The sequence below is a fragment of the Triturus cristatus genome, chromosome 11 (assembly GCF_964204655.1).
Source record: "Triturus cristatus chromosome 11, aTriCri1.1, whole genome shotgun sequence".
Taxonomy (NCBI): domain Eukaryota; kingdom Metazoa; phylum Chordata; class Amphibia; order Caudata; family Salamandridae; genus Triturus; species Triturus cristatus.
In genome coordinates this window covers 133,306,707-133,319,948 of record NC_140594.1, presented here as the reverse complement: position 1 = coordinate 133,319,948, position 13,242 = coordinate 133,306,707, and the positions used below count along the sequence as shown (strand labels likewise).

Genomic DNA, 13,242 nt, shown 5'->3' with positions numbered 1-13,242 from the left:
GAGCAAGTGACCAGGAGCCCAGCTCCCACAGCCGCGTAGCCTGCTAGTCAGCAGCCACCAACCAAGGCCCCCCTACCTCTCATAGGATAACATTGGGCCTAACTCTCTCTGCACCCGGCTGCCCCTGTGCCGCTGAGGGTGAAAACACTCTACCTACCTGACCCTGGGAGACCCCTGAGTCTATGCCCAGAACCTTAACTCTGCCAGTCGAGTACTTACCTTTAAACCGATAACTCAATTTTCTCCATAGGGTAACATTGACTGGTTTCTTCTGAAAATTTCTTCAAAGTGTGGAGTTTTCAAAACTTAGAAATTCACCAAAAATCAGCCGAGTAACGAAAACGAAAATACTCACCTGCTATTAGGTGAGCTCCAAGTGCTGGATCTTGGTGCCCAGCACTGACTCTGAAAAATACTTACAACTGTACTTACCAGTAACCCAATTTTCTTCCATAGGGAATCATTGACTGTTTTTCTGTGAAATTTCTTCAGTGTCAATTTCTGCAAACTTTAAATATTCTTTAAAAATCGTATAACTTCTGAAAACTTAATTACTTACCTGTTTTGGATAAAGGTCCCAGTACTGAGTCTAGGCACCCAGTACTGGATTACAAAAGTAACGAGAACATACTATACCTGCAGCTTGAATTTTCTTCCATAGGGAATCATTGACTGTTTTCTATGAAATTTCTTCTAAGTGTCAACTTTTAAAATAGCAAAATATTACTTAAAAATCCTAGTAGTAACTAAGTCGACTTTTATCACTTGTTTCTAAGTATTGTCCCAGGACTGAATCTAGGATCCAGTCCTGGAATCTCTAAAGTAATCCTGAAAGTAATCTATTGCAAATAACTTGAAATTTCCATTGAACTCAATGCATTATTGTGTTTAAAACTGTGTTGCCTATTGCAACAACTTATAACTTTCTACAAAAGCCAATTGCATATTGCAAAAGTATTTAAATAAAGCATCTCATTCTGAGAAAGTATATTTTAATTCCTATTGTTGGTTCTAAAACAAAACAGACATATATTTTTTATACAAACCATTGGCCTAGAGTTCAGTTATTGAGTGTGTGAAATCATTTCGCTGACTGAGTGTGTACAACAAATGCTTTACACTGTCCTCTGATACTGCCTTACTGCTCGACCAAGCTACCACTTTAGAGACTAAGGTTATTTCTAACTTTAGCCTCTGCCAAACCTCTGGGGACTGTGGACTCTGTACACCCTGTACCTATTTTGGAACAGTATATACAGAGCCACTTTCTCACAATAGTACATTTGATCTAAAACCTAGAGAGATGCTGAAAAAATGTCTGAATCTTCGGACACTGCGCAGCTTCTAAATCAATTAGCACCCAAAGTTTAATATGTGTACCTTACCTAATGATTAAGCGGACCCTCTTTTACGCATATAAAAAACACGTTGGTTGAAATGAAACAGTTAATGAAAAACATATCGAGCAAAGAGTATTGATATTCTATGAAAAATATCTACACCTTTTTTCTTACTGAATAAATACATTGATGTATAATCAATCATTTTTTGACACAATTGATCTAGCCTCCGTAAAGATTATCCTAAATTACCAACAACAACTGTTGTTCAAGTTGACAAGACTGGGTATTGCGTAAATTTTGAATAAGCAACAATCACACCTCGGATACACCGCATTGGTTACAATACTGCCACTATTCAAAGATAACGTCCAATTGGCAATATGAGCAGTCCCACAATCGTGGCACTTTTGTCTCTTACAGGGAGACAAAGTTGGAACATATGCACTGATCAGAGAGATATGCAAGCATACTTTCTATGTTTTCTATCACTCGAGTCAAAAGCCAGACATCATATGTACTACTCTATCTTCTGTTGCTTCTGCAGGTAAGTGCCCGTTGGGCTCTGGGATTCCGTATGCTAATTAGCAGATTTCACTATACAGCCTCCTTTGGCACCTCCCTTCATCCCTCTCTATGTGGGATGTCATCAGTACATGATTATGTATGCAACCACATATCCTCCTAAGCCCAAGCAGGCTCCTCCCAAAACTAGTTCTTGTACCTAAATGCAAGAAAGCAACCAAAGGTGTACTATTCTAGAATATTACAAGAGTTAACTTTGGCGCCTCTTGTTCACCCGGATACGAGATGCCTTTCTTGTAAATGGATACATATCAGTCTGCGGACAAAGGAGTGTACAATCTCAGCTATTCACTCAATAGCCGACAAAATAGTTGTGTGAAAGTGCCATCTTTCTTGAATGGTATGTCCCCACTTTTTGCTGAATTGCTGAATGTACTTTGACTGAGTGTGCCCTGGACTCCTGACAATCAGGAGCCCAGGGCCTATGTTACTTCCCAAAACAAAAATCTCAAAACAAAATTGGCAAAACCTGGCCACATGTCAGCCCCTGGTAAGTGGTACCCTAGGTACCCAGGGCCTTGTGACCAGGGAAGGCCTCTAAGGGCTGCAGCACTCATTGTGCCACCCTTAGAGGCCCTGTACCCTAACACACACACACTGCCCTGGCAGGCTGAGTGTCTGGGTACAAGACAAAACAGAGAATCGACATGGCACACGTCCCTGTGTGCCGTGCCCACAACCTTCACTGCCCTGGCATACATCAGCCACCCCTCTAGCTGGGTGCCCTATGCCAGTGGTGTGGGCACAGAGGCAGGAGCCCGGTGCCCCTACAGTACCCAGGTCCATTCCTGGGCCCTGTAAGTGCAGTGCTTCCATTTAAGAGTACATGGTGCTGGGAGCTTGTCAAACACGAACTCCACAGCACTATAATGGCAGCACAGAAGACTGAGAAGTTTGGTATCAAACTGCTCAGCACATTAAACCCACACTGATGCCAGTATGGTATTTAATGTACCAAGCACCACAGAGGGCATCTTAGAGAGGCCCCCTGAAACCTAACCTACAATCCACGTCTGTTCTGAGGCTGCCTAGGCTGCCACACAGCAGACATGTTGCTGGACCCCTGGGTAGGAGAGCCCCTGCTCTCCTGGGTCTGCAACAATGCACATCCTGGGCGAGATGCTAGATCTCCTCCCCCAGGATGGGCTGGGGGAAGCTTCAAAGGCATGCCGCCTCAGTGAGCTTCCCCAGGCCACTTGCAACCCCCACTCTGGCGGGAAGCTTGGCCGGAAACCCCAAATAAGGACAGGGGATGGGCCAGCCTGCCAACCCCACCCCTCAGGTGGGGAAGGCGAGGTGAAGCACATCTCCGGGCGCTCGCCATGTTGAAGATGGGAGGCCCTACCCAATCAGGACTAGGCTGCTGCCCCCCTCCCAGAGGAGAGTGGCTGAATAGGGGGTGTACTCACCCCAGGACAGGGACCCATTGGTCCCTGCCCTTCGCCTACCTGTAACGCCCCTAAATTTAGTATTTAGGGGCACCCTGAACCTTCCTTCCCCAGATTCCAGCTTCCGAAATACAAAGAAGAGGAAGAAGAAAGAAGACCTGCCCTGCAGCTGCTAAGAAGAGGAAGACACCAACTGCTTTGGCCCCAGCCCTACAGGCCTGGCGACACTCGAACCTGCTCCTGCTCCAACCCGGCATCTATTGTGGCCAGCAACCTCACAAACCTCGGAGGACCTTGCTACCTTTTGGCTCTAAGCCCCTGGGACTCCCATGAGTAGAGGCTCTACTCAAAATCTACTTCTAATCCCTGGCATCAGCCCGGAACCGCGAACCCTACACACTCTGCACCCGCCAAGCCTGGCCTGTGCCGGAGTGACCAAAGACCACGAGGACGACCCCACGACAACTGTGAACCCGAGTCCGGCACCCAAGGACTTCCCTAGACGCTCCTGACGACACCTGCAGCCTCAGAACCAGGTACCCCCCCAACGCGATCAACAGAGGGTAAGATTTCCCGACACCAAAAGGCACCCCTGCACCCGGCGCCCTGCGGCTCCCTGTGCCCAAATCCTGGGTACCTACCTATCCTCCAACTACCCAACTTACCTCTCGAAGTGGTGGTGGCACCTAAAGAATCTTCGTCCCCGAGCTTGCAATCTTTTTCTAAACCGGAGCTCTCCCATTGAAATCAATTGAGCGCCCAAGAGCTCAAAAGCACCCTGCACCCAGCCGCCCGAGTGGCCCTGGCAGTGTAACCTCTACACCTATCTACTTCCCCATTTGCCCTGAGCAAGTGACCAGGAGCCCAGCTCCCACAGCCGCGTAGCCTGCTAGTCAGCAGCCACCAACCAAGGCCCCCCTACCTCTCATAGGATAACATTGGGCCTAACTCTCTCTGCACCCGGCTGCCCCTGTGCCGCTGAGGGTGAAAACACTCTACCTACCTGACCCTGGGAGACCCCTGAGTCTATGCCCAGAACCTTAACTCTGCCAGTCGAGTACTTACCTTTAAACCGATAACTCAATTTTCTCCATAGGGTAAAATTGACTGGTTTCTTCAGAAAATTTCTTCAAAGTGTGGAGTTTTCAAAACTTAGAAATTCACCAAAAATTAGCCGAGTAACGAAAACGAAAATACTCACCTGCTATTAGGTGAGCTCCCAGTGCTTGATCTTGGTGCCCAGCACTGACTCTGAAAAATACTTACAACTGTACTTACCAGTAACCCAATTTTCTTCCATGGCGAATCATTGACTGTTTTTCTGTGAAATTTCTTCAAAGTGTCAATTTCTGCAAACTTTAAATATTCTTTAAAAATCGTATAACTTCTGAAAACGTAATTACTTACCTGTTTTGGATAAAGGTCCCAGTACTGAGTCTAGGCACCCAGTACTGGATTACAAAAGTAACGAGAACATACTATACCTGCAGCTTGAATTTTCTTCCATAGGGAATCATTGACTGTTTTCTATGAAATTTCTTCTAAGTGTCAACTTTTAAAATAGCAAAATATTACTTAAAAATCCTAGTAGTAACTAAGTCGACTTTTATCACTTGTTTCTAAGTACTGTCCCAGGACTGAATCTAGGATCCAGTCCTGGAATCTCTAAAGTAATCCTGAAAGTAATCTATTGCAAATAACTTGAAATTTCCATTGAACTCAATGCATTATTGTGTTTAAAACTGTGTTGCCTATTGCAACAACTTATAACTTTCTACAAAAGCCAATTGCATATTGCAAAAGTATTTAAATAAAGCATCTCATTCTGAGAAAGTATATTTTAATTCCTATTGTTGGTTCTAAAACAAAACAGACATATATTTTTTATACAAACCATTGGCCTAGAGTTCAGTTATTGAGTGTGTGAAATCATTTTGCTGACTGAGTGTGTACAACAAATGCTTTACACTGTCCTCTGATACTGCCTTACTGCTCGACCAAGCTACCACTTTAGAGACTAAGGTTATTTCTAACTTTAGCCTCTGCCAAACCTCTGCGGATTGTGGACTCTGTACACCCTGTACCTATTTTGGAACAGTATATACAGAGCCACTTTCTCACAATAGTACATTTGATCTAAAACCTAGAGAGATGCTGAATAAATGTCTGAATCTTCGGACACTGCGCAGCTTCTAAATCAATTAGCACCCAAAGTTTAATATGTGTACCTTACCTAATGATTAAGCGGACCCTCTTTTACGCATATAAAAAACACGTTGGTTGAAATGAAACAGTTAATGAAAAACATATCGAGCAAAGAGTATTGATATTCTATGAAAAATATCTACACCTTTTTTCTTACTGAATAAATACATTGATGTATAATCAATCATTTTTTGACACAATTGATCTAGCCTCCGTAAAGATTATCCTAAATTACCAACAACAACTGTTGTTCTAGTTGACAAGACTGGGTATTGCGTAAAGTTTTGAATAAGCAACAATCACACCTCGGATACACCGCATTGGTTACAATACTGCCACTATTCAAAGATAACGTCCAATTGGCAATATGAGCAGTCCCACAATCGTGACACTTTTGTCTCTTTCAGGGAGACAAAGTTGGAACATATGCACTGATCAGAGAGATATGCAAGCATACTTTCTATGTTTTCTATCACTCAGGTCAAAAGCCAGACATCAGGTGGACTATTTTATCTTCTGTTGGTTCTGCAGATAAGTACCCATTGGGCTCTGGGATTCCATATGCTAATTAGCAGATTTCACTATACAGCCTCCTTTGGCACCTCCCTTCATCCCTCTCTATGTGTGATGTCATCAGTACATGATTCTGTATGCAAACACATATACTCCTAAGCCCCATCTGGCTCCTTCCAAAACGAGTTATTGCACCTAAATGCAAGCAGAGCAACCAAAGGAGTACTATTCTAGAATATTACAAGAGTTCACTTTGGCACCTCTTTGTTCACCCAGATACAAGATGCCTTTCCTGTAAAAGGATACATATCAGTCTGCCGACAAAGGAGTGTACAATCTCAGCTATTCACTCAATAGCCGACAAAATAGCACATTAGCTCTGCTACTTAGAGAGATGCTGAATGAATGTCTGAAGCTTTGGACACTGTGCAGCTTCCAAGACAATTACATCACAAAGTGTAATACGTGTACCTTACCTATTGATTAAGAGAACCCTTTTCCACTGATATGAGAAACACTTTAGTTGAAATAAAACAGTTGTTAAAAAAACATATTGACCAATGAGTATTGACATTCTATGAAAAATATCTACACCTCTTTGCTTACTAAATAACTATAATGATGTATAATCAATCTTCTTTTGACACAATTGATCCAGCCTCCATAGAGACTATCAAAAATTGCCAATATCAACTATTTTTCAAGTTGACATGGCGGGGTATTGGGTAAAGTTTTCAATAAGCAATAATCACGCCTCGGATAGACCTCATTGGCTACGATACTGCCACTGCACAAAGATAACATCAGCTAGGCGATATGAGCAGTCCCACAACGGTGACACTTTTGTCTGTTACAGGGAGACAAATTTGAAACGTGCACCGATCAGAGAGATATGCAAGCATACTTTCTATGTTTTCTATCACTCGAGTCAAAAGCCAGACATCATATGTACTACTCTATCTTCTGTTGCTTCTGCAGGTAAGTGCCCGTTGGGCTCTGGGATTCCGTATGCTAATTAGCAGATTTCACAATACAGCCTCCTTTGGCACCTCCCTTCATCCCTCTCTATGTGGGATGTCATCAGTACATGATTATGTATGCAACCACATATCCTCCTAAGCCCAAGCAGGCTCCTCCCACAACTAGTTCTTGTACCTAAATGCAAGAAAGCAACCAAAGGTGTACTATTCTAGAATATTACAAGAGTTAACTTTGGCGCCTCTTGTTCACCCGGATACGAGATGCCTTTCTTGTAAATGGATACATATCAGTCTGCGGACAAAGGAGTGTACAATCTCAGCTATTCACTCAATAGCCAACAAAATAGTTGTGTGAAACTGCCATCTTTCTTGAATGGTATGCCCCCACCTTTTGCTGAATTGCTGAATGTACTTTGACTGAGTGTGCCCTGGACTCCTGCCAATCAGGAGCCCAGGGCCTATGTTCCTTCCCAAAACAAAAATCTCAAAACAAAATTGGCAAACCCTGGCCACATGTCAGACCCTGGTAAGTGGTACCCTAGGTACCCAGGGCCTTGTGACCAGGGAAGGCCTCTAAGGGCTGCAGCACTCATTGTGCCACCCTTAGAGGCCCTGTACCCTAACACACACACACTGCCCTGGCAGGCTGAGTGTCTGGGTACAAGACAAAACAGAGAATCGACATGGCACACATCCCTGTGTGCCATGCCCACAACCTTCACTGCCCTGGCATACATCAGCCACCCCTCTAGCTGGGTGCCCTATGCCAGATGTGTGGGCACAGAGGCAGGAGCCCGGTGCCCCTACAGTACCCAGGTCCATTCCTGGGCCCTGTAAGTGCAGTGCTTCCATTTAAGAGTACATGGTGCTGGGAGCTTGTCAAACACGAACTCCACAGCACTATAATGGCAGCACAGAAGACTGAGAAGTTTGGTATCAAACTGCTCAGCACATTAAACCCACACTGATGCCAGTATGGTATTTAATGTACCAAGCACCACAGAGGGCATCTTAGAGAGGCCCCCTGAAACCTAACCTACAATCCACGTCTGTTCTGAGGCTGCCTAGGCTGCCACACAGCAGACATGTTGCTGGACCCCTGGGTAGGAGAGCCCCTGCTCTCCTGGGTCTGCAACAATGCACATCCTGGCCGAGATGCTAGATCTCCTCCCCCAGGATGGGCAGGGGGAAGCTTCAAAGGCATGACGCCTCTGTGAGCTTCCCCAGGCCACTTGCAACCCCCACTCTGGCGGGAAGCTTGGCCGGAAACCCCAAATAAGGACAGGGGATGGGCCAGCATGCCAACCCCACCCCTCAGGTGGGGATGGCGAGGTGAAGCACATCTCCGGGCGCTCGCCATCTTGAAGATGGGAGGCCCTACCCAATCAGGACTAGGCTGCTGCCCCCCTCCCAGAGGAGAGTGGCTGAATAGGGGGTGTACTCACCCCAGGACAGGGACCCATTGGTTCCTGCCCTTCGCCTACTTGTAACGCCCCTAAATTTAGTATTTAGGGGCACCCTGAACCTTCCTTCCCCAGATTCCAGATTCCGAAATACAAAGAAGAGGAAGAAGAAAGAAGACCTGCCCTGCAGCTGCTAAGAAGAGGAAGACACCAACTGCTTTGGCCCCAGCCCTACAGGCCTGGCGACACTCGAACCTGCTCCTGCTCCAACCCGGCATCTATTGTGGCCAGCAACCTCACAAACCCCGGAGGACCTGGCTACCTTTTGGCTCTAAGCCCCTGGGACTCCCATGAGTAGAGGCTCTACTCAAAATCTACTTCTAATCCCTGGCATCAGCCCGGAACCGCGAACCCTACACACTCTGCACCCGCCAAGCCTGGCCTGTGCCGGAGTGACCAAAGACCACGAGGACGACCCCATGACGACTGTGAACCCGAGTCCGGCACCCAAGGACTTCCCTAGACGCTCCTGACGACACCTGCAGCCTCAGAACCAGGTACCCCCCCAACACGATCAACAGAGGGTAAGATTTCCCGACACCAAAAGGCACCCCTGCACCCGGCGCCCTGCGGCTCCCTGTGCCCAAATCCTGGGTACCTACCTATCCTCCAACTACCCAACTTACCTCTCGAAGTGGTGGTGGCACCTAAAGAATTTTCGTCCCCGAGCTTGCAATCTTTTTCTAAACCGGAGCTCTCCCATTGAAATCAATTGAGCGCCCAAGAGCTCAAAAGCACCCTGCACCCAGCTGCCCGAGTGGCCCTGGCAGTGTAACCTCTACACCATCTACTTCCCCATTTGCCCTGAGCAAGTGACCAGGAGCCCAGCTCCCACAGCCGCGTAGCCTGCTAGTCAGCAGCCACCAACCAAGGCCCCCCTACCTCTCGTAGGATAACATTGGGCCTAACTCTCTCTGCACCCGGCTGCCCCTGTGCCGCTGAGGGTGAAAACATTCTACCTACCTGACCCTGGGAGACCCCTGAGTCTATGCCCAGAACCTTAACTCTGCCAGTCGAGTACTTACCTTTAAACCGATAACTCAATTTTCTCCATAGGGTAACATTGACTGGTTTCTTCTGAAAATTTCTTCAAAGTGTGGAGTTTTCAAAACTTAGAAATTCACCAAAAATCAGCCGAGTAACGAAAACGAAAATACTCACCTGCTATTAGGTGAGCTCCCAGTGCTGGATCTTGGTGCCCAGCACTGACTCTGAAAAATACTTACAACTGTACTTACCAGTAACCCAATTTTCTTCCATAGGGAATCATTGACTGTTTTTCTGTGAAATTTCTTCAAAGTGTCAATTTCTGCAAACTTTAAATATTCTTTAAAAATCGTATAACTTCTGAAAACTTAATTACTTACCTGTTTTGGATAAAGGTCCCAGTACTGAGTCTAGGCACCCAGTACTGGATTACAAAAGTAACGAGAACATACTATACCTGCAGCTTGAATTTTCTTCCTTAGGGAATCATTGACTGTTTTCTATGAAATTTCTTCTAAGTGTCAACTTTTAAAATAGCAAAATATTACTTAAAAATCCTAGTAGTAACTAAGTCGACTTTTATCACTTGTTTCTAAGTACTGTCCCAGGACTGAATCAAGGATCCAGTCCTGGAATCTCTAAAGTAATACTGAAAGTAATCTATTGCAAATAACTTGAAATTTCCATTGAACTCAATGCATTATTGTGTTTAAAACTGTGTTGCCTATTGCAACAACTTATAACTTTCTACAAAAGCCAATTGCATATTGCAAAAGTATTTAAATAAAGCATCTCATTCTGAGAAAGTATATTTTAATTCCTATTGTTGGTTCTAAAACAAAACAGACATATATTTTTTATACAAACCATTGGCCTAGAGTTCAGTTATTGAGTGTGTGAAATCATTTCGCTGACTGAGTGTGTACAACAAATGCTTTACACTGTCCTCTGATACTGCCTTACTGCTCGACCAAGCTACCACTTTAGAGACTAAGGTTATTTCTAACTTTAGCCTCTGCCAAACCTCTGGGGACTGTGGACTCTGTACACCCTTTAGCTATTTTGGAACAGTATATACAGAGCCACTTTCTCACAATAGTACATTTGATCTAAAACCTAGAGAGATGCTGAATAAATGTCTGAATCTTCGGACACTGCGCAGCTTCTAAATCAATTAGCACCCAAAGTTTAATATGTGTACCTTACCTAATGATTAAGCGGACCCTCTTTTACGCATATAAAAAACACGTTGGTTGAAATGAAACAGTTAATGAAAAACATATCGAGCAAAGAGTATTGATATTCTATGAAAAATATCTACACCTTTTTTCTTACTGAATAAATACATTGATGTATAATCAATCATTTTTTGACACAATTGATCTAGCCTCCGTAAAGATTATCCTAAATTACCAACAACAACTGTTGTTCTAGTTGACAAGACTGGGTATTGCGTAAAGTTTTGAATAAGCAACAATCACACCTCGGATACACCGCATTGGCTACAATACTGCCACTATTCAAAGATAACGTCCAATTGGCAATATGAGCAGTCCCACAATCGTGACACTTTTGTCTCTTACAGGGAGACAAAGTTGGAACATATGCACTGATCAGAGAGATATGCAAGCATACTTTCTATGTTTTCTATCACTCAGGTCAAAAGCCAGACATCAGGTGGACTATTTTATCTTCTGTTGGTTCTGCAGGTAAGTACCCATTGGGCTCTGGGATTCCATATGCTAATTAGCAGATTTCACTATACAGCCTCCTTTGGCACCTCCCTTCATCCCTCTCTATGTGTGATGTCATCAGTACATGATTCTGTATGCAAACACATATACTCCTAAGCCCCATCTGGCTCCTTCCAAAACGAGTTATTGCACCTAAATGCAAGCAGAGCAACCAAAGGAGTACTATACTAGAATATTACAAGAGTTCACTTTGGCACCTCTTTGTTCACCCAGATACAAGATGCCTTTCTTGTAAAAGGATACATATCAGTCTGCCGACAAAGGAGTGTAGAATCTCAGCTATTCACTCAATAGCCGACAAAATAGCACATTAGCTCTGCTACTTAGAGAGATGCTGAATGAATGTCTGAAGCTTTGGACACTGTGCAGCTTCCAAGACAATTAGATCACAAAGTTTAATACGTGTACCTTACCTATTGATTAAGAGGACCCTTTTCCACAGATATGAGAAACACTTTAGTTGAAATAAAACAGTTGTTAAAAAAACATATTGACCAATGAGTATTGACATTCTATGAAAAATATCTACACGTCTTTGCTTACTAAATCACTATAATGATGTATAATCAATCTTCTTTTGACACAATTGATCCAGCCTCCATAGAGACTATCAAAAATTGCCAATATCAACTATTTTTCAAGTTGACATGGCGGGGTATTGGGTAAAGTTTTCAATAAGCAATAATCACGCCTCGGATAGACCTCATTGGCTACGATACTGCCACTGCACAAAGATAACATCAGTTAGGCGATATGAGCAGTCCCACAACGGTGACACTTTTGTCTGTTACAGGGAGACAAATTTGAAACGTGCACCGATCAGAGAGATATGCAAGCATACTTTCTATGTTTTCTATCACTCGAGTCAAAAGCCAGACATCATATGTACTACTCTATCTTCTGTTGCTTCTGCAGGTAAGTGCCCGTTGGGCTCTGGGATTCCGTATGCTAATTAGCAGATTTCACTATACAGCCTCCTTTGGCACCTCCCTTCATCCCTCTCTATGTGGGATGTCATCAGTACATGATTATGTATGCAACCACATATCCTCCTAAGCCCAAGCAGGCTCCTCCCAAAACTAGTTCTTGTACCTAAATGCAAGAAAGCAACCAAAGGTGTACTATTCTAGAATATTACAAGAGTTAACTTTGGCGCCTCTTGTTCACCCGGATACGAGATGCCTTTCTTGTAAATGGATACATATCAGTCTGCGGACAAAGGAGTGTACAATCTCAGCTATTCACTCAATAGCCGACAAAATAGTTGTGTGAAAGTGCCATCTTTCTTGAATGGTATGCCCCCACTTTTTGCTGAATTGCTGAATGTACTTTGACTGAGTGTGCCCTGGACTCCTGCCAATCAGGAGCCCAGGGCCTATGTTACTTCCCAAAACAAAAATCTCAAAACAAAATTGGCAAAACCTGGCCACATGTCAGCCCCTGGTAAGTGGTACCCTAGGTACCCAGGGCCTTGTGACCAGGGAAGGCCTCTAAGGGCTGCAGCACTCATTGTGCCACCCTTAGAGGCCCTGTACCCTAACACACACACACTGCCCTGGCAGGCTGAGTGTCTGGGTACAAGACAAAACAGAGAATCGACATGGCACACATCCCTGTGTGCCATGCCCACAACCTTCACTGCCCTGGCATACATCAGCCACCCCTCTAGCTGGGTGCCCTATGCCAGTGGTGTGGGCACAGAGGCAGGAGCCCGGTGCCCCTACAGTACCCAGGTCCATTCCTGGGCCCTGTAAGTGCAGTGCTTCCATTTAAGAGTACATGGTGCTGGGAGCTTGTCAAACACGAACTCCACAGCACTATAATGGCAGCACAGAAGACTGAGAAGTTTGGTATCAAACTGCTCAGCACATTAAACCCACACTGATGCCAGTATGGTATTTAATGTACCAAGCACCACAGAGGGCATCTTAGAGAGGCCCCCTGAAACCTAACCTACAATCCACGTCTGTTCTGAGGCTGCCTAGGCTGCCCCACAGCAGACATGTTGCTGGACCCCTGGGTAGGAG

At 44.7% G+C, this 13,242-nt stretch overlaps 5 non-coding genes across 5 annotated transcripts; all 5 read right to left on the bottom strand.

Moving 5' to 3' along the window:
• Window positions 1-1,566: 1,566 nt before the first annotated feature.
• LOC146783595 (U4 spliceosomal RNA) lies at window positions 1,567-1,706 on the bottom strand. The gene has a single exon (XR_014971243.1). It is a non-coding gene; the product is annotated as a U4 spliceosomal RNA (small nuclear RNA).
• A 4,021-nt stretch (window positions 1,707-5,727) lies between these two features.
• LOC146783594 (U4 spliceosomal RNA) lies at window positions 5,728-5,868 on the bottom strand. Its single transcript, XR_014971206.1, has one exon. It is a non-coding gene; the product is annotated as a U4 spliceosomal RNA (small nuclear RNA).
• Window positions 5,869-6,689: 821 nt separating this feature from the next.
• LOC146783593 (U4 spliceosomal RNA) lies at window positions 6,690-6,830 on the bottom strand. Its single transcript, XR_014971066.1, has one exon. It is a non-coding gene; the product is annotated as a U4 spliceosomal RNA (small nuclear RNA).
• A 4,018-nt stretch (window positions 6,831-10,848) lies between these two features.
• LOC146783592 (U4 spliceosomal RNA) lies at window positions 10,849-10,989 on the bottom strand. Its single transcript, XR_014971223.1, has one exon. It is a non-coding gene; the product is annotated as a U4 spliceosomal RNA (small nuclear RNA).
• Window positions 10,990-11,810: 821 nt separating this feature from the next.
• On the bottom strand, window positions 11,811-11,951 carry LOC146783591 (U4 spliceosomal RNA). The gene has a single exon (XR_014971065.1). It is a non-coding gene; the product is annotated as a U4 spliceosomal RNA (small nuclear RNA).
• Between the last annotated feature and the right edge of the window lie 1,291 nt (window positions 11,952-13,242).